The sequence below is a fragment of the Dipodomys merriami genome, unplaced genomic scaffold (assembly GCF_024711535.1).
Source record: "Dipodomys merriami isolate MVZ:Mamm:240054 unplaced genomic scaffold, mDipMer1.0.p SCAF_1274, whole genome shotgun sequence".
NCBI classification, from domain to species: domain Eukaryota; kingdom Metazoa; phylum Chordata; class Mammalia; order Rodentia; family Heteromyidae; genus Dipodomys; species Dipodomys merriami.
In genome coordinates, this window is record NW_027202576.1 from 174,951 (window position 1) to 195,870 (window position 20,920).

General features: G+C 39.6%; 2 non-coding genes across 2 annotated transcripts; both read right to left on the reverse strand.

Annotated features, from left to right (window-relative positions):
* Nucleotides 1-10,108: 10,108 nt before the first annotated feature.
* On the reverse strand, nucleotides 10,109-10,212 carry LOC138824157 (U6 spliceosomal RNA). Its single transcript, XR_011371030.1, has one exon. It is a non-coding gene; the product is annotated as a U6 spliceosomal RNA (small nuclear RNA).
* Nucleotides 10,213-19,316: 9,104 nt separating this feature from the next.
* LOC138824155 (U6 spliceosomal RNA) lies at nucleotides 19,317-19,422 on the reverse strand. Its single transcript, XR_011371029.1, has one exon. It is a non-coding gene; the product is annotated as a U6 spliceosomal RNA (small nuclear RNA).
* Between the last annotated feature and the right edge of the window lie 1,498 nt (nucleotides 19,423-20,920).

A 20,920-nucleotide genomic window follows, 5' to 3' on the forward strand; every position in this document is an offset into this window, starting at 1 on the left:
CTGCAAGGAAATGGTGGTGATCCAGAGAACGCAATTGGAGACAAACCGCAGTGCTCAGTACCTGCAGATCACCTGTGCAGAAGTCGTCTGAAGTACCGGTGTCAGACCCGCAAACCGCAATGAACAGAGAAACCTCTGAGCCAGGAACTCAGCCTCTCGGCGGGAGTGCCAGAGCTACATGGGATGCCCACAGAAAACAAGGCAGAAGACCTGCAAAGAACTGATGCTGATCCAGAGAGTACAAACAGAGACATACCCCAGCGCTCAGAACCTGCATGGAGACCCTTCCACCATCCCTCTGGTGGAGGAAAGAGGCCCATCCTGCCGCTTGGACGCTAACAGCATCAATTGAGGCAGAGACAAAAGAGAAACTCACAGAGCCACCACCACCCAGCCCAGCCCACAACCACCTTAATTGAATTCTTGATTTCAACGGCAACCAATGATGTACATCACACAAAAAGAACAATTAGAACTTGGGTGAGTATCCCACAGTAGACAGTGTATGCCTTAAGAGAGAACAGAGCTGGTGGGAATTTCGCGACCCTGACTCAGACACCCTATCCCAACACCTGGACCACAGGACCCACTAAAACTGGGAAATGTTCTAGAGCTCTACCAGACTGTGAAGCACACTCAGCTCGCCAGGCTAGAGCAAGCGCACCCCTGGTAGGGAGCTTAAATGCCCAAGCCAGGAACAGCCCCTCTGGGTCCAGACACCCAACAGTGGAAGAAATTTGAGTACCCCAGGCTGCATAAACTAGGCAGGATACACAGCAGCATAGGTCCAACCGGCATGTCCCAGGCCGGGCACTGGCACCAGGTCTGGGGATCCGGTGACTGGGCAACACACCCAACTCCTCCCAACTGAAGTAAGAAGCTGCATGTGCCTCAGCAGAGGGGAGAAAAACAGGGAACTGCGTCCCCTGGGAAGCACATCTGTGACAGCAAAGACCTGGGGGCTCAGGAAAGGAGAAGCCTAAACCCTACCAGAACCCAACCCATATATTCTAGGCTGGAAATTGAACAACACAAGCCACCAGCACCTGATAATAGTCAGGAGCTCTGCTGGTAAGGTTGCTCAGCAGTAGAGTACTTGTCTTGGGTGCATGAGGCCCTGGATCTGATTCCTCAGCACCACATAAGCAGAAAGAGACAGAAGAGTTTTGGCTTAAATGGTAGGGTATCAGTCTTGAGCTGAAGAGCTGAGGGACAGTGCCCAAACCCAGAGTTCAAGCCCACAACCCACCAAAAAAAATATCAGGAGCCCATAGCAAACTCCAGCATCTGGGACAGTGCATCCAGCACATCCAAACTCGCCAAGAGCACCTGTAGGAGCAATCTGGGCTGCTCAACTCTTCCAAAGACAGGAATTGCCAGTGATCTAAAACAGAGAACTGAGAACTCTATATTTGTCAGACCAGCAGCTGGAGGCCGGCCCTCAACAGAACCGAGATCAGGTACAGATTCTCTCTACCAGCAGAGAAACAGCAACCAAGAAAAGACAGACACTTATTGACCAAAACAAATTTTCAGATTAGTCTCCAATAATCCCTGAATCCCCATGCGAAAATCAGAAAAATTACAAGGGTTATCAACACCCAGGATAGCAAGCTATCCCCAAAAGCCAGCAGCCACCCAGGGGAGAGCCCTAGTGGGAGCAAAGCAGGAATGGAAGACAAAAGCTACATCCAAAATATGCTGGAGGCAATGACTCAGGAAATAAAGTGAGAAATAGACCAGAAAATTAAAGATCACAGGGATGAACTATCAAAAGAGATGCAGGATCTAAAACAGGAGGTACGCGCAAAAATAGAAGCAGCACACACCTCACTGAGAAGTGATATCAGTGCAAAAATAGAGGCAGTATACACTTCATTAAAAGGTGAGATCAGTACTTTGAGAGTGAACATCAAATCCATAAATGAGTCCATTTCTTCCATGCAAACCACAATGGAAGCCACAGTTAACAGAGTGAACGAAATGGAACGTAGAGTGTCAGATACAGAAGACAGGATACACCAACTGGACCAAAACATTACAGATGTGGAAAAATCACTTAAATTATGCCAAAGGGAAATTCAAGAGCAAGCAGATAGGGTCAAGAAAGTTAACCTTGGTATAATTGGAATGGACGAAGGTGAGGAATATCAAAGCAAGGAAATGTTACACCTATTCAACAAAATAATCAGTGAAAATTTTCCCCATCTCAAAAAATAACGTCTTACCTACGTAACAGAAGCCTATAGAATCCCAGGAGAAACACTTCTGGACAAATTATAGTAAAAATGGTAGATCTGAATAATAAGGAAACGATCTTGCATGCAACAAAAATGAAAAAGGAGCTATACTACAATGGGAAAAAAATTAGGATCACTGCAGATTTCTCCACAGAAACACTGAATGCAAGAAAGGCCTGGGAAAGTAACATACGATCCCTGACAGCCAATAACTGTCAACCCAGACTGATATACACAGCAAAGCTAGCATTCACATTTGATGGAGAACTGAAAAATTTTAATAGCAAAGAAAAACTAAATGAATACATAAACATTAAGCCAACATTACAAAGAATTCTAAGAGGGGGGACACAACCTGAAGAAAGCAACCAGAAACAGGGACCTGGACCCAGACAGACATCAATAAAAGTGTAACTGAGGAAGCACAGGAGGAAAGGAAAGAAGAAAACCTTAGGAAAATAGGGAATCACAGGGACCACAATGCATCTCTCTATACTATCTCTTAATAATAACGGGCTTACTTCACCAATCAAAAGAAAAAGAACTGCAGATTGGCTCAGAAAACATGACCCATCAATCTGTTGACTTCAGGAGACCCACCTCTCAGCCAAACATACAAACTGTTACCTTCAGGAGACCCACCTCTCAGGCAAACATACAAACAAATTCAGAGTGAACGGCTGGAAACTGATCTACCAGTCAAATTGACCCAGGAAGAAAGCAGGTGTAGCAATCCTGATATCTAACAAAATAAATTTTTCATTATAATCAATACCAAAAGACAACGACAGACTTTACATATTAGTACAGTGAACAATCAAAGAGGTGGATATTACTACCATCAACTTACATTAGTGCACCCAGATATGTTAAGCAAATACTCTCAAACTTACAGAATAAAATAGATCCCAATACGATAATACTAGTACACATTAACACCCCACTTTCTCCAAAGGACAGGTCTGCCAACCAGAGGATTGGCAAAGAAGCTACTGAATTAAATGAGGCCATACTTCAAGTCCAACTAACTGATATCTACTGAGTATTTCAACCTAAAAAACACAGTACACATTTTTCTCAGCAGCTCAAAGAACTTTCTCCAAAATAGACCATATCATAGTTCATGCAAGGAATTTAAGCAAATACAAGGGGATTGACACAATCCCCTGTATCCTATCTAACCACAGTGGAATGAAGCTAGTTCTCAATAACAAAGTATATTGCAGAAATTACTCAAAAACATGGAAATTGAACAATACACTTCTAAACAATGCCTGGGTAATTGAAGAGATTAAAGAAGAAATTAAAAAATTCCTACAACTCAATGAAAATGAAAACACCTCTAAAAGAAACTTTTGGGACACAGCAAAAGCAATCCTGAGGGGCAAATTTATTGCCCTCAGTGCCCACATCAAGAAAATAGAGACAGACCAAGTAAATAATCTCATGTTGCAATTAAAACAGCTAGAAAACATGAAAAAATAAAACCTAAAGTTAGTACATGGAGCCAGATAACCAAACTAAGAGCAGAGATTAATGAATTAGAGAATCAGAGACTAATAGCCAAAATTAACCAAATAAGCTGGTTCTTTGAAAAAAATAAATAAAATTGATGGACCATTGGCAAGTTTAATTAAAAAAAGAAGACAAGAAACCCATATTAACAGAATTAAGGATGCCATGGGAAAAATCACAACATGTACCCAACACATCAACAGAGCCAAGGTCAAGAATCACATGATTATCTCCACAGATTCAGAAAAGGCCTTTTGATAAAATTCAACATTCATTCATGCTAAAAGTTCCAGAGAAAATAGGAATAGAAGGAACATTTCTTTAAATAATAAAATCCATTTATGACAGACCAATAGCCAATATTATATTTAATGGGGAAAAGCTACAACCAATTCTCTTAAAATCCAGAAAAAGTCAAGGATTCCCACTGTCTCCACTCCTCTTCAACATAGTTCTGGAATCTTTAGCCAGGGCAACAAGGCAAGAAAAAGACATTAACGGGATCCGCATAGGGAAAGAAGAAGTTAAACTATCCCTTTTTGCAGATGACATGATACTATACCTTCAATATCCCAAAACTCCATCCCCAAACTCTTAGAAATCATATATCACTTCGGCAAAGAAGCAGGATACAAAATCAACCCACAAAATCAGTTGCCTTCCTGTCCACTTACAATGTACAAGCAGAAAAGGAAATAAAGGAAGCAACCCCATTCACAATAACCTCCCGAAAAATTAAATATTTAGGAATTAACCTAACCAAAGATGTAAAAGAACTATTTAATGAAAAGTATGAAAAGTTATAGAAAAAATTACAGAAGACACTAGGAAATGGAAAAACTTCCTATGCTCTTGGATAGACAGACTTAATATAGTGAAAATGGCAATACTGCAAAAATTTATATACAAATTCAATGCAATTCCTATTAAAATACCAAAGATGTACATCTGTGAAATACAGAAAACAGTCCCAAATTTCATATGGAATAACAAAAGAACTAGAATATCCAAAACAGTTCTAGGAAATAAAGACAACATGGGAGAGATATGCATGCCGAACTTCAAACATAACTATAGAATTATAATAACAAAGACTGCATGTTACTGGCACAAAAACCTGAAGACAAGTAGAATAGAATAGAATATCCAGAAATAAATACACATGCCTACAGTCAGCTGATATTTGACAAAGGAACAAAAGACATACAATGGAAGAAACACAGCCTCTTCAACCACTTGTGCTGGGAAAAATGGGCGGCCACATGCAGAAGACTAAAAGTGGGCCCCAGCCTATCACCATGCACCAACATCAACTCAAAATGTATTAAAGACCTTAACATCAAACCTGAATCTGTGAAACTACTGCAGGACAGAGTAAAAGGGACACTTGAACTTATAGGCACAGGAAGGAACTTCCTGCACAGAGTCCCAGGGTCACAACAAATTGGAGAGAGACTCTTCAAATGGGACTACCTTAAAATAAAAAGCTTCTGAACAGCTAAAGCTATCACAACCGTGCTAGAAAGACAACCAACTAATTGAGATAAAATATTTACCAGCAATATAACAGACAATGGGTTAATATCCAGTATATACAGGGAATTCAAGAAACTGATCTCTCCCAAGACTAACAAAAAAATTACTAAATGGGCAAGGGAACTAAAGAGACTTCTCAGATGAGGAGATAAAAATGACAAAGAAACACATGAGGAAATGTTCAGCATCCCTGGTTGTGAAGGAAATGCAAATAAAGACAACCCTGAGATACTACCTTACCCCAGGCAGAATGGCCCACAAGTCAGCCAACGACAAATGCTGGAGGAGATACAGAGAAAGAGGAACCCTATTACACTGCTGGTGGGAATGTACACTTATACAACCTCTTTGGAAAGCAGTCTGGAGGTTCCTCAAAAAGCTAATTATTGACCTCCTATAGGACCCAGTCATACCACTTCTAGGCATCTATCCTGAACAACAGGAACCAGTATACAAGGACACATGCACCTCCATGTTTATTGCAGCATTGTTCACAATAGCCAGGATATGGAAAAAACCCAGATGTCCCATCATAGATGAATGGATCCAAAAATTGTGGTATCTATACACAATGGAATATTATGCAGACATTAGAAAGGACAAAATAATAATGGCATTTGCATGGAAATGGATGGAGTTAGAAGAAATCATGTTGAGCGAAGTAAGCCAAGATCAAAGAGACAAATGGTACATGGTCTCCCTGATAAGTGGATGTTAAATCCAAAATGGTAAGTGATATGACAAAATTAACAGGACTTAAGAAACAGAGAGCTTCCACTCATCTGGTTGAATCACAAGTAAATAACTCCATGCTGCTGATCACATGTATGGTATATATATGTACACTGAAGGGGATCCAGGAAGACAACACAGAACTAGAGTGAATCAGGGAAAAACATACAACAACGGGACCAATTAGCTGCACAGGACATTGACCAAAATGAACTAAGCAACTTAATGGCAGCAATGGGAGGGAGGGAACAAATGAGAAAGAGGGAACAGCTGATGCTATGCAAAACAAAAGAAATGTACATACCACCCAATGTGGAAGAAATAACTGTATTGCAAAGCTCATAGAACTCATAAATGTTATAGACCATGATAGACAATTTGCTCCAGGAAAGATAGAATGTGTTTGTGAGTTTAACTGAGCATCACGATCCCACAATAGTTTGAAATTTGGGAAATTATGTAATCACTTAATCACAATAAAAAAACAAAAACAAAGGCTGAGCATCAGTTGTTCATGCCTATAATCTTAGCTATTCAGAAGCCTGAGATCTGAGGCTCATAGTTTGAAGCCAGCTGGGGCAGGAAAGTTCAGGAAACTTATTTCTGGTTAACCACCAGAAAGCATAAGTGGAGGTGTAACTCCAGTGTTAGAATTATAGTCTTGAGTGAAGAAGCAAAGGGAGAATGCCCTGGTCCTTGGTTCAAGTCCTATTTTAAAAAGTAAGAAAATAAAAGCATGCTATACTTCTCAGGCATTTGGAAATATCATTCATTCTCTAATGATGAGGTGGGGGCTGGATGACTTATGTCGAACTTGCCTAGGCCAAGGACAAAAATAGACTTGGTAATTATAAAAGGCTATTCATAACCTAGTTGTTAAGATTCTTAAAAAGAATTGAATCTGAAAACTCTTGTAACTAAATAAAAAAGAATATTTCTAGTTTAAAAAGCAGTGACATTAATCAAGATGTGTTGTATTCATAAACTGCTTTGAACAACTACTTAAAGATAATAATAATAATAATTAGTAGTAATAATAATAGTAAAAGGCCTAGGGGGAGACAGGCTTCCTGCAGCCTAAGAGGGTAAATTTTCTGGAACTACTGCCAGACACTTTTCCTTCTGTTTGTTCAAAATTGCAATGTGTGTTTTCTGAACATAATATACATATGATCATGAAGCCTGAAAAAAATTAACATGGCAAAAACTGCAATACTGAACCACAAAAATTGAAAATGCAATACTCATCAAAATCCCAACAATATTCTTCAATTCAGTAGAGAAAACAATTCAACTTTAGTATGGAACTACTAAATTACAGATGAAACAGAAGACTTAGAAATGAACTCATGGGCCTATATTCATCTTACACACACACACACACACACACACACACACACACACACACACACACATAATGGAATTCTATTCACTCATCTGAAAAGATGACTTTTCACTAGTCTTAAGGAAAATGAAAGGTTGGGGAAAATGATACTAAGAGAAAAGAGAAAGGAATGCAGACTCCGAGCAATATAGGTTTCATGGATTCATTCATAGTAGCTAGAAGGTGCCCACAAATCTACAAGTAAACAAGACAGATTATTCCTCGTCCCAGATAGAATGACGTTTATCAAGAAACTAACAATAGTAAATGCTGGCATGGATGTAGCCAATTGGGAACTCTATTACACTGTTGGTGGGAAATTAAACTTGTTCAACCACTGTGGAATGCAGTACTGAGTTTCCTGAAAAGACTAAACAGAGATCTCTTTTAAGACTCAGTAATTCCCCTCATGGGCAGTAATCCAACAAGCTCACATGAAAGCTACCAGCATAACCATGTTCAGGGCCCAGGCCCAGAGTTTAAGGACTGGAAAAAATGTTACCATAGTTGTTTTTTTCCCCCAAATATGAACCATTTGCCATAAGATACCAAAACATGCCGGGTGCTAGTGACTCAGGCCAGTAATCATAGCTACTCAGGGGACTAAGATCTGAGAATCACTGTTCAAAGCCAGCGTTGGCAGGAATGTCTGTGAGCCTCTCATCTCAAATAAACTGCTAGAAAACCGGACGTGGCACTGTGGCTCAAGCAGGAGAACACTCGCCTTGTCTTGTAGTTGACAACGACAGAGCCCAAGCCCAGAGTTCAAGTCGCATGATGGACAGAAAAAAAAAAAAAAAGATACCAAATCATTCTATTAGCAGTAGTTAGGTTAGGACTTAAATTTAGTGGGTGATAAAATGGCTTCTTTGTTGAATGATAGGAAAAGATGTAGGCAATCCAAGAAAAGGGAGATTTTTCGTTGTTGTTGGTCGAGGGGTTTGAAGTCTGGGCTTGGACACTGTCCCTGAGCTCTTCAACTCAAGGTGAGTGCTCTACTTCTTGAGCCACAATGCCACTTCTGGTTTTCTGGTGGTTAACTGGACATAAGAGTCTCACAGACTTTCCTGCCCAGGCTGGCTTTGAATAGCAGTCCTCAGATCTCAGCTTCCTGAGTAGCTAGGATTACAGATGTAAGCCACTGTCACCAGGCTAAAAATGGAGATTTTTTAGAAAAGAAAATCCACTTCTTCACCTGTGTCAAAACCTCAGATATCACTATTAGAACATTTCATCCTCAAGTCATTTTTTCAGATATCTGTTAATTTTCTCTTTTCCTTCATGTGGGAATACTGCGGTCAATATCATTTCAGCTGTGGTACTGGATCAATTGTATGGTAATTGCTAGCATCTAAATCAAGAACTGTTACAGGAAAAGAAATGAAACCCCCATTTGGAATAATTGTTTTCTCTTTTTATTACAAATCAGTGATTGATTACTTCCTAGTGTGATATTGGACGTCCAAACAGAGTGATGGCATTTTATTTCTCTTCAGCCTTCTCTCACATGTGGTCAAATATTTAAGAATACAAATATTTCCATTGATAATTCAATAGCTGACCTCTAAGAAAATGTGCATTTCTGGACTTTGCTCTCTTGTCCTTACATGTGCAGGGTTTCAATGATTTGTATGTTCTACAAGGAATTCTATTTTCCAATCTTTGTGTGACCAATTTTAGTCTCTCTGATCAGTCTTTCTGACTCTTTCTCTGGAGTCTCATTTCAGTCTGCCTCATAATATTAGTTATTAGCTAAATAATGTACAGAGGAGTCACATTTGCGTGAGCAAGGTAATGAGCAAGGTAAAAAAAAATGTTACCTCCTCCTTTATTTTTCCCCTACCATCCTTTCCCTCCCAGCTGCATAAGTACACAACCCTCCTCCCTTACCCCACCTAAATTGTAAAGTTCATTTTTCAACATAGTGTCTTGTGTATCTCATGGTTACAATGTGTCAACCTGTACCCCTATTTAAGCATTTTGTTTTCTTTCTTTCCCCTCCACAAATTAGAGGAGCGTATATAGAAGATGTAGGCGCACCAACTTCAAATACAGTGAAAACAGGAGTTATAGCAGGAGACAGGAACATATAAAGAAACAAAAAAATCACATCGCACATTATACGTATGTTAGAAACAATAGCAAGAAAGAAAAAACCACTTGTGTCCCTATCTTGGGGTTCATGTCCCTTAACATCATCCTATCTCGTCATATGCAGATAGCTTTTGACCTTTTCTTCTTAACCCAGACAAATATTAGTTATTGAAAATTAGGGAAACCATGGGACCAATGTTAATTTGGACGTGGCTTACTTCACTTAATATGTTTTTCCAAGACTTTCCAGTTACTAACAAATGGGGCAACGTTATTCTTTCTGATGGAGGCATAGAATTCCATTGTGTATATATACCACATTTTCTTGATCCATTCATCTGCTAAGGTATTGGGGTTGGTTCCATATATTAGCTATCTTAAAGAATGCAGCAATAAACATAGTTGTGCTGGTAGCTTTAGTATGGTCTTGTTTGTGATCATTTGGGTAAATGTCCCAAAGTGGGATTGCTGGGTCATAGGGGAGCTCTATGTGGAGTTTTTTGAGGAACCTCCATACTACTTTCCAAAGTGGTTGAACAAGTTTTGTACTCCCACCAAGAATGCAGTATGGTTTCCTGGTGGCCACATCCCCTCCAGCATCTGTTGTAAAAGTATGGAATGCTTCAGAAATTTGTCTGTCATCCTTGTACATGAGCCACGCTAATCTTCTCTGAAATGTTCCAATGTTTCTGCTATGCATTTCATTTTGTACTCCTGAACTTGGCGAGTGATTTTAGGTGTGTCTACAACAGTAGAATCAGCATAAATCAAGCCAGCATTTCTTCATTGAAGATACAAGGAAAGGACACAGGTTGCCACATTGTAACAATGAAATATACAAGACACTCTATGGGAGGGGTGAAGCGACATGTTGGGGAGGTATGAAGGGGCGGAATGGTAGGGGAAAGACAAAGGAGGGGGTAACAATGCTCAATAAGAAATGGACTAATTACCTTACTTACGTAACTGTAACCCCTCTGCACAGGGACTTTACAATAAAAATATAAATTGAAAAGATACAAGGAAAACTTCTGTACTTATAGGAAGTTGTATTTGTCACACAATATCAGCAAGGTATTGGTTTTAGGACCACAAGCATATTAAAATTTTGGATGCTCTAATTCTCTACATAAACACAGTATATTATTTCCATTAGAATCTGCCCACAACCTAGTGCAGGGTAATTGCTAAGAAAATTTTTACTACATTCTATGTTTGTAATGAAAAATAAAATTATATGCACTATTGACTGATACCATTTTTTTCAGATAATTTATTTATTGTGAAAATATCGTACAGAGGGGATTTTATTACATGGGCAAGGTAATGAATATATATACATATATGTATATTCATATATATACATATATACATACATATATACATATACATATATATATAATGTTTTAAAATCAAAATATTTTACATCCTTTTTAAAAATTTTTTATCATGAAAATACCATACAGAGTTGTTACAATTACAGAGGAAAGGTAATGAGTACATTTTTATCAAGCATTATTGCTTCCCCCTTGGTTTCCCCTTCCCTTCATATCTTCCACCACCCCCCAGCCCCTCCCCGACCTGCCCAAAGTTGTAAAGTTCGAATTTCTGCATAACGACTTGTACATCTCATGGCTGCAATGGGCCCACCGGTATCCCTATTTGCTTTTGCCCTTCCCATCCACAAACTATATCAATATCAAATACAATGAAAGCCGGGGTTATACCGTGGGGGAGGGACATAGAACACAAAAAAGCAATCATCTTTTGAATATGTTTGAAACAAATGCAAGAAGGAAAAAAATACGAATATCTATATTGGGGTTCATTTCACGTAAAATCAACTTATCTGACCTTTTCTGCTTGTTTCAGACATACACTAGTTATTGCAAATAAGGGAAACCATGGGACCTATGTTTCTTTGGGCCTGGCTTTCTTCACTTAATATACTTTTTCCCAAGTATTTCCAGTTCTTAACAAATGGGTCAATGTCATCCTTTCTGATGGAGGCATAGAATTAATTCCATTGTGTATATATACCACATTTTCTTAATCCATTCATCTGCGGAGGGGCATCTGGATTGGTTCCACATCATAGCTCTCTTAAAGAATGCTGCAATAAACAGTTATGTTGGTAGCTTTAGTATAGTCTTGTTTGTTACCATTTGGGTAAATGCCAAAAATTGGGATTGCTGGGTCATGGGGGAGATCAATGTGAAGTCATTAGAGGAACCTCCATACTTCCATAGATACAATCTATTCAACATCAAACAACTATGTACTAATGGGTTAAGAACAGAAAAGAAGAATTTTGCAAACGAGAAGTTATTAGGTTTAGAGAGAAATGTGGGGAAAAGTAGGATTAGAGGGATGTGGTAGGTAAAAAGAGAGTGTATTTGACCAAGTCCTAATTTCAGAGAGGGAAATAGCTTGGGCAGAATTATTTGAGAGACTTAAAAAAACAAGAGAAAATGGAAAAACAAAAATTTAAATACAAAAAGTGAAACACAAAAATTATGATTAAAAGTTCTTAAAATTATAAAGGTAGAAGGAGATAATACTACTTTTAAAGAATTTAAGCCTAAGAGGTTTTGAATTGAGTAATAAATTTCTGGGTTAAATATGTACACAGGGGAGATAAAGTCTAATAATCAATGACAGGTATGTATCTGAGGATGAGCAAAACAGCAACTCAGTCACCCAAAAAGAAGAAAGGGAAGAAAAAAATGAAAAAGAAAAAAAAAGAAGAGAAAAAGAAAAAAGAAAAAAATGACCAAAAACTCAGTAGAGATTAAAACACACACCGACACACACAGACACACAGACACACACAGACACACAGACACACACACACACACAGACACACACAGACACACACACACACACACACACACACACACACACACACACACACACACACACACACACACACATACCTAAAATAAAAATTATGCGAGGACAAAAAAGATTAATAGAAAACAATTTTTAAAATATAATTTTAAAACTTTTAAAAATTAAAAATTAAAAAAGGTATAAAAAAGAGTTCTTTGATTGGGGAGGGGGGGGGCTGCGTGCATGGGAAGATCTTTTATCTTCCTTGTGTCCTAACGAATCTCTTTGTGGAGTCTCAGGTCTGCTTGTGGTTACTGTCTGGTCTGTCTTGATTGGTTACTTAAGTCAGTTTGTTTGAGCAGGCAGAAAAATGCTCTGTTTTACCCAGGATTTTGTGATCCTCCTCCTCGCTAGTTCAGTGGGAGAGAGATCTGCTTTGATTATCACAAAAGAAGGAGATGGCAAAGAAGGAGATGGCTGTTTCTTCTAGTTTGGAGATGGTGTGATGAGGCTAGGTTCTGGGTAGAGTTGAGGCCTTTCACCAAACAGTAGCTTTTCCCTGAGGGGATAGCTTCTGATATACTCACAAAGCCCAGCCTACAGCCATTCTCAGGGTTTATGTATACTGAATTTCAATTGTTTTTCTAGGCTGCTGTAGGGAGGGGCAGCCTCTGGCTCTGTTTACCCAGAAGAAAGCCACACCTGTAGGGGCCGAGGATCCTCTGCTTGGGCTTGGTGACTTTCCCTTGTGTGGAGCTACGCCTGGAATGTCAGGTCAGGTTCCTGTGACCTGCTAAATGACTCCAGTTTTCTTCCAAGGCCTGAGTTGTTGGTAGCTCCTCAGCCAGGCCTCTGTCAGTATCAAAAATGGAGATCTCTGCTGCTGGGGGTGGGGAGAGGTGGACTTCCCTCCTTTGCTTCCTGAGAAGGAGTGAGGATGTCAGGGTTCTACTCACGCTGGAGTGTTGGTTCCGTGGTCATCTTTAGTCTGTGATCTGCAGGATGAAGATATTTGCTCCTTGTCAGTTCTTGCTGGTGTTGAGTAGAATCCACTAGCTCTCTGGGTCTGGTGCCTTTGTCCCGGACTCTCTGTGTTTATGTAGTGTGGCTATGGCCGCCACCACCACCGCCTTGGCACAGCTGCAAGCAAGTGCTCAGGTCTGTCTCATTGACTCAATTTTTACTCTCTGGCCAAACTCTCTGTACAGTGATAGCACACTTGGTGTGATTCTCTAGGCTAAGACTGTTCACTAGAACACTAAACTGCTATCTATATGAAAAATTGACAACCTCCAGCTTCATTTCCACAGTCTTCATTCAACATTCATGAGTATATTTCTTATCAAGCATTGTTGCCTGCTCCTTTGTTTCCCCTTCGAATCCCTTCAAATCACCCTCCTTCCTAATCCACCTCCCAGCCAAAATTGTAAAGTTGATTTTTTGATGTAACATCTTGTGCATCTTATTGTTGCAATGGGTCCAGCTGTATCCCTATTTAAACAGTTTGTTTTTGCCTTAGCCCTCCACAAATTATATCAACCTCAAATACAATGAAAGCAGGGGTTTTACCGTGGGGGAAGGACATACAAAGCAACAAAGAAATCATCTCATAAGTATGCTAGAAACAATTGCAAGAAAGAAAAACCATTTGATTCCTTATCTTGGAGTTTATTTCGCCTACCATCAACTTATCTGACCTTTTCTGCTTGTGTCAGGCATACTAGTTTATGCAAATAAAGGAAACCATGGTACCTATGTTTGTTTGGGCACAGCTTACTTCACTTAATATAATTTTTCCAAGTCTTTCCATTTCTTAACAAATGGGCAATGCCATTCTTTCTGATGAAGGCATAGAATTCCATTGTGTATATATACCACATTTTCTTGGTCCATTCATCTATGGTGGGACATCTGGGTTGGTTCCAAATCTTAGAGCTATGGTAAACAATGCTGCAATAAACATAGCTTTGCTGGTACCATTAGTGTGCTCTTGTTTGTGATCATTTGGGTAAATGCCCAAAAGTGGGATTGGTGGGTCATAGGGGAGCACTATGTGGAGTCTTTTGAGGACCCTCCATACTACTATCCAAAGTGGCTGAACAAGTTTACACTCCCACCAACAATGCAGTAGGGTTCCCTTCTGACCACATCCCCTCTAGCATCTGTTGTTATTAGAGTTCTTCATTATAGCCATTCTAATTGGAGTGAGGTGGTATCACAATGTTGTTTGGCATTTCTCTTATGGTTAGGGAAGTTGAGCATTTCTTCATGTGTCTATTGGCCATCCTTCTTTCTTCTTCAGCAAAGTTCCTCTGTTAGTCTATAGCCCACTTATTTATTGGGCAGTTGTTTCTTTGACGATTTATTGTTGGGGCATTTAATTTTCTTAGTTCCAGGTATATTGTAGATATGAGACCCTTGTCCATTGTATGTTTAGTGAAGATCTTCTCCCAATCTGTGGGCTTTCTGGTGATCTTGCTAGCTATGTCCTTTTCCATGCAGAAGCTCTGCAATTCTATGCAATCCCATTTGTCCAACCTTTCTTTAATTTGTTGTGTTTCTGTGTCTCTTTTAAGAAAATTTTGGCCTGTGCCAAGGAGACCTAGGGTTTCACTTATTTCATCCTTTGAATTTTTTAGAGTGTCAGCTTTGACTCCGAGGTCTTTGATTGTGGAGCACATGGGCAGTAAAGATGGTGCTGAGGGGGAGTTGTGTGGGAAGAGCCCAATTTGCTTTGCATTCCATGACTAACCATCCCGTGGAAGCTTAGGTGCATGATAAGGTTCCTCTTCCTCCCCTCCCATGCACACCTGGTCTTTTTTGCTTTAAAAAAGAGCTTGCTCTGAGTTAATAAATGAATTTCCTGCTTCACTTGACTCACTGCTGTGTCTGTTTGTCTCCCTGGCTAAGTGAGGCCACGGAACAGGGGAGCAGCCGCACTTACCTTTCCTTGGACCCCATCCGTCTTTTGTGGGATGGACAAAGACCCAACATCTGTCACCCAATGTGGGGCTTGAAAGGAAAAGATACCGGCAGAGGCTAAGCAGTCTCACAGGGTAAGTGAAACCCTTAGTATGGGTAATGCTATTTCACAGAAGTAAGAGGAAGAGGCAGCATTAGGCCTAGCAGGCATAAAGGAGGACTTGAGAAGTGAGAAGGAAAAGGAATGGGTAAAATTCATCCAAGAATGCACTGAAACATGCACAGTGGAAATCAAAATGAGGGTGAAAGTTACCCCCTCTGACTCAGGTTCCCCGGATGGTCCTAGGTCCCCACCCTATTTCCCCGATTGAGGGAGAGGTACAGCGTCCTACGCAACCTGTGAGAAGGACCTGCAAGACTCGGACCCCTACCAACCTTCCATGGAGGGGTTGAGGGGTGGGGAAGTAACCTAATTGGAGGCCTACCCTGGAAAGGAAGGGCCACCCAGGACCCCGGACCCTGGGCCACAGGATTTGCTTCCCCAAGTGTATCTGGTAAATCTGGCCCATGGAATGGTATCCATGGGAAGCTAAAGATCTTAAAGAGCTCCACAAGGCAGTGCCGGAGGATGGTCCAAACTCTCCTTGGGCCCAGACTTTATTACAGGACATTGCTTATCACCCATGTGTCCCCAAGGACTGGCTGGATGTGTCCAAAGCCTTCTTCACTTTCACTTGTTCTCAGTTTATTAAATGGTGAGCTTTCTTTAAGGAGGAATGCAGAGTGCGAGTGGAGAATAACTGGCAGGCTCAATCTGTGATACCTATTACTTATACCATGTTAAAAGGGATGGGGAATGGTACTCCACTGGCATCCAACATGCCGCAATACCTGGCCCATACCATGATCAGGTGATGCAGGCAGGACTTGCCACATGGTTCAAACTGGATGATGGGCCCACTGAGTCAATTATAGCAGGAGTTACACAAAAACCTGGTGAGCCTCTAGTTGAGTTTGTAGATGGAGTTGAACAGAGTATTAACCACAAGCTGCCAGCAGGGAACCTCCAAGATCAGTTTGTAAAGCTGCTGGTCTGGGAAGAGATGAATGCAGACCACCACATGGCCTGCATGGGATTGAGAGATTGTTTTCTGAGAAGATGGCTGGTGGCCTCACAGAATGTGGGAATGCAACAGCACCAGTCCCAATCATAAGCTTTAGCTTTACATGCTCAGACATCTGCAATGACTGTGGCTATTACTCAGGCACTGGCAGCCCAGGGCCAAGGAACCCCAAGACCATCGGGGAGAGGGACTTGTTTTAAATGTGGGCAGGAGAGGCACTTTAAGAGGGACTATTCACAACAATCCTCTGCCAACTGGCCCGAGGGGTCCTAACCTCCCCCTACACCCTGACCCAGGGGCACTAAGGGATACCATTGGAAAAAGAATTGTGGATCCAAGTTTGATTTAGATAGGAAGCCCTACCTGGGTGGAGTGGTGGCCATTGATAAAACCTAAACTTGTAGCCCTCCACCTTCTGGTGGAGATAAACCTTGGGTACATATGCCCTTCTATGAGTCCTTGGAACACACCCATATTTGTTATTCAAAAGGCCTCTGGGGCTAGGTGTGTGCTCCAAGATCTATGAAAGGTAAATGAAAGGATGGAGCTAGTAGGCATCCCTAAGAGGTATGCCCTGGACTCCTGCTATACCTTCACAATATACCTCGGTGTGATTGATATTAAAGATTGTTTTTTTCAATCCTCCTGCATCCGGATGACTGCAAAAAGTTTGCTTTCTCCATCCCTTCTCTTAAGTTTTCCCTGCCTGATTGGAGGTTTGAATGGATGGTGCTGCCAGAGGGAATGGCAAATAACCTGGCCTTTTGCCAACAATACTTGTCCACACTTCTAGGGCCTGTGTTGGGTTCAGATACCTCCCTTGTGTTTGCCTACCCGGATGATATAATCGTGGGGCACCAAGACCTAGGACAACTGGAGGGCCTTCTGGCCCAGGTTCACACCATATTAAGAAAGGGGGGCTTCACCATAGCACTCAATATGATTCAAAAGTTACCTCCTTTTAAGGTGCTCTGGTTCCACCTTACCTTGACTCAGGACAGTCTCCTTAAGCCTTTGCTGGATATTCCAACCTCTCTGACCTTAACCCAACTTCAGAGCCTTTTAGGGGAAATCAATTGGCTGTTGCCATGGGTGCCTGTCCCTAAAGATAGTGTGTGCCTTATTTGCCCTACTAAAAGGCAGGATGCACCAAGAAGTTATTACAATTACAGACAGCCATTGGGCAATATTTTTGCAGTTCCAAAAAGCCCTGGATGAAGTTTTCCTGAAGAGGAATTCTATTTTTGAGCCCATTTCCCTTTGGTGGTTTGGAGGTGTTACATTGATTTCTGCAGTTTTAATTCAAAGGGGGGACCCATTAGAGTGGGTTCACACTCCCCTGGGGGCACACCTCAGGTATAATCTCAGGCAGATCAACTTGCAGATGCTATCGTCAAGGGAAGGACCCAAGCCCAAAGACATTATGGCCTTGAGCTTCACTCCAATGTTTTTCTTTTGGGGATGGCAGACATTGAGCAGCTCACTTAAGCCAATGCCTCATCTTGCTCTCTCCTTAGAGGGTTTCTAGGACAAATTGAGTCCCACCACAACTGGTTCCTTTGATTTTTTTAAAATAAGAGTTGTAATAGTTATGAAGGAGTATCATAGTAATTTTGAATTGCATTTCTCTAATGACTTCTGTTCCCAAAGCTTAAGCCAGCATAGAAGTAGCATTAAACACAACTTTGTAAACCCACTGGCGATTTTCATGGATTTTGGAATACATGTCTATTCAGAATTTGTGCCCAGTTTTAAGCAAGTTTCTTGTTAATCTCATCTTTAATCTCTCTATACAAAATCAATAATTAATTCAATGTAGTAGAAAAGAAAAAATTAAGTATCTCCTAAAAATTATCATTTTTCAATTACGTGACATTGCTTAAATCATTTTCTGTTTACACTTGAGATTATATAAATTAATTTATTTAGACCTTTTACAAGGTTATACGTATTTTATTTATTTTACATTGATTGATATTTCCAAAGCCTGTGTGTTTAATTTTCCTTGGTGTATTTCAGTATCATGTAGCTCATATTTCAGAGTGAAGAATAAATGGAAGGAAGCAAACAAAAAAATACAGTTCCTCTCATCTGATGAAGCCTCTACAAGAATGAGGAAAGAGTTCATCCTTCTAAGGAGCTACGATAGGATATCAAAAAGTTAATTCATTCTAATAGGTCTTCATTATCTTTACAATGTAGCGTAAATGATTTAAAACACAATATACTGCTCAGATACTTATATGTTTTATCAGGTTTGTATATTTTCATATGGATTTCACCTCAGTTGTAATTCCTTCATTATTCTGTCCCTGATATTTTTACACTATCAAGACATAAGATCACCAGTTTGATTTAGAGCATGAGAAATTATCCATCTGGCTTCCTTGGAAGCAGTGCATATTCAATTGATAACATTATTTCTGGTTGCTCATTACATGTAATGGTTTCTGTAATACATATCACATTCTACGTAGTATTTAAAAATCTGCTTTGTTAACAATATTATATGGATAAAATTGTGGGAATAAACTCTTCCATCTCAGAACATTTTTATATGTTTTTAGTTGTAAAAGTACTGTACAGAGGGGTCACAGTTACACACACACACACACACACACACACACACACACACACACACACACACATTTTCTTGATCCATTCATGTACTGAGGGGCATCGGGTTGGTTCCATATCTTACCTATGGTAAATAATGCTGCAATAAACATAGTTGTGCTTGTAGTTTTAGTATGGTCTTGTTTCTGATCATTTGGGTGAATGCCCAAAAGAAGGATTGCTGCGTCATAGAGGATCTCTATGTGGAATCTTTTGAAGAACCTCCGTTCTGCTTTTCAAAGGGGTTGACAAGTTTACACTCTCACCAAGAATTCAGTAGTGTTTACTTCTGGCCACATTCCCTCCAGCGTCTGTCATTGTAAAAATATTGAACGCTTCAGGAATTTGTGTGTCATCCTTCGAAGGAGCTATGCTCATCATCTCTGTATCATTCCAGGTTTAGGGTATGTGCTGCCAAATTGAGCACAGAACTTTTTTTTATATATAAAGTGTAATTGATTTTCTTAAATTAGACACTTCAACAAAAAGTAAATGCAAAAGAATGGTCATGAAATATTTATTTCTTACATAAGCACATATTTAAGAAGAAACTCAAAATTGATATATCAAAAACAAAGTAATTCCAAATATTTGTGGTTCAAGAGATGTGTAGAAGGAGGAGTTCAATTATTCTCTACAAGGCACCTGTCATAATGAACATTGCAGCAAGGGTTAAGGTTGTTAAAGTTCTAATGCTTTAAATGGGTTTAATTTTGGGAATTTGCTTAAATATGCCAAAATAGGGACTGTTTGGCAGGTCATAAAAATTTTCCATGAAGTAGTTAAGATTTATGGTAGCAGACATATATTACTAAGTATTTATATTTCAGAATTTATAGAAACTTTACTAATGAGAAGTTGCAAAGTCTTTGTTTAAAGAAGCAGAGTAAAGAGTTAAGAATTTGTTAACTACAATTTAGAGCTTCCTTACTTTATATGTTAGCGAGCAACAAGTGAAGATATAAGCCATATACAAATGACGAGATGAGCCATAAATAGTCATCTTAGTGGGTAACTTTAAAGACTACTCATAGCCTATAAAACTCTTGTTGAACATCATAATCTTAGCCAGTTTTAAATGTACAGGAATATGAGAATATAGTAAAATCTAATATGTAGTACACTTCAAATACTGGAAACACGTAACTGGTTTATTTTTCATTTTATTAATCATGAATATTTAATTGTTGTTTTTATTTATTTGTAGCATTGTTTTCCTTGTAGTAATATAATACAAAGTTTTGTAAATTGTCTTTTGGAGGTACTTTGAGAAAGTTACTGGGATGGTCAACCATTTTTATAGGTGCATGTGAGTTTACAAATAGCAAATTTAAGAACAAAATATTGATTAAAAATTTTATCAAGTAGAATCTGAATCAGGAGTGTTGATAAATGTCCACACCTAAAATCTTAGCCCTAGGGTGAAGCAGACGTATTACAGAGTTGAGGCTACAAAAATGAGAGACTGTATTTTGTTTTGTTTCTGTTTTTGTTGGTCATGAGGTTTGAAATCTAGAGCATGTGTGCTGTCCCTCAGCTACTCAGCTCAAGGCTAGCGTTACCACTTTTGTCACAGCACCACTTCCATCTTTTTCTGATATGTGGTACAGAGGAATCAAACTCAGGGCCTCATGCATGCAAGACAAGCACTATACCATTGAGCCACTTTCCCAGTTCCTGAGAAACTGTGTTTTAAAAAATCATCTAAAGAACATTTGTTTTAACTTTGGGTTATATATTGAAATATATGAATATCTTTTTATATTTTTGTGAATTATCATACTACTAAATTTATATTAACTTCAGCCACTTTATTATTCTCAAAGTCATGAAATATCTCTGAGAGATTGCATCTGTGAAAATTGTTTTTGCAGTTATAATTTCTTGAGTAATTTTTAGTTTTTTATCAAAAGCACTTTATATTT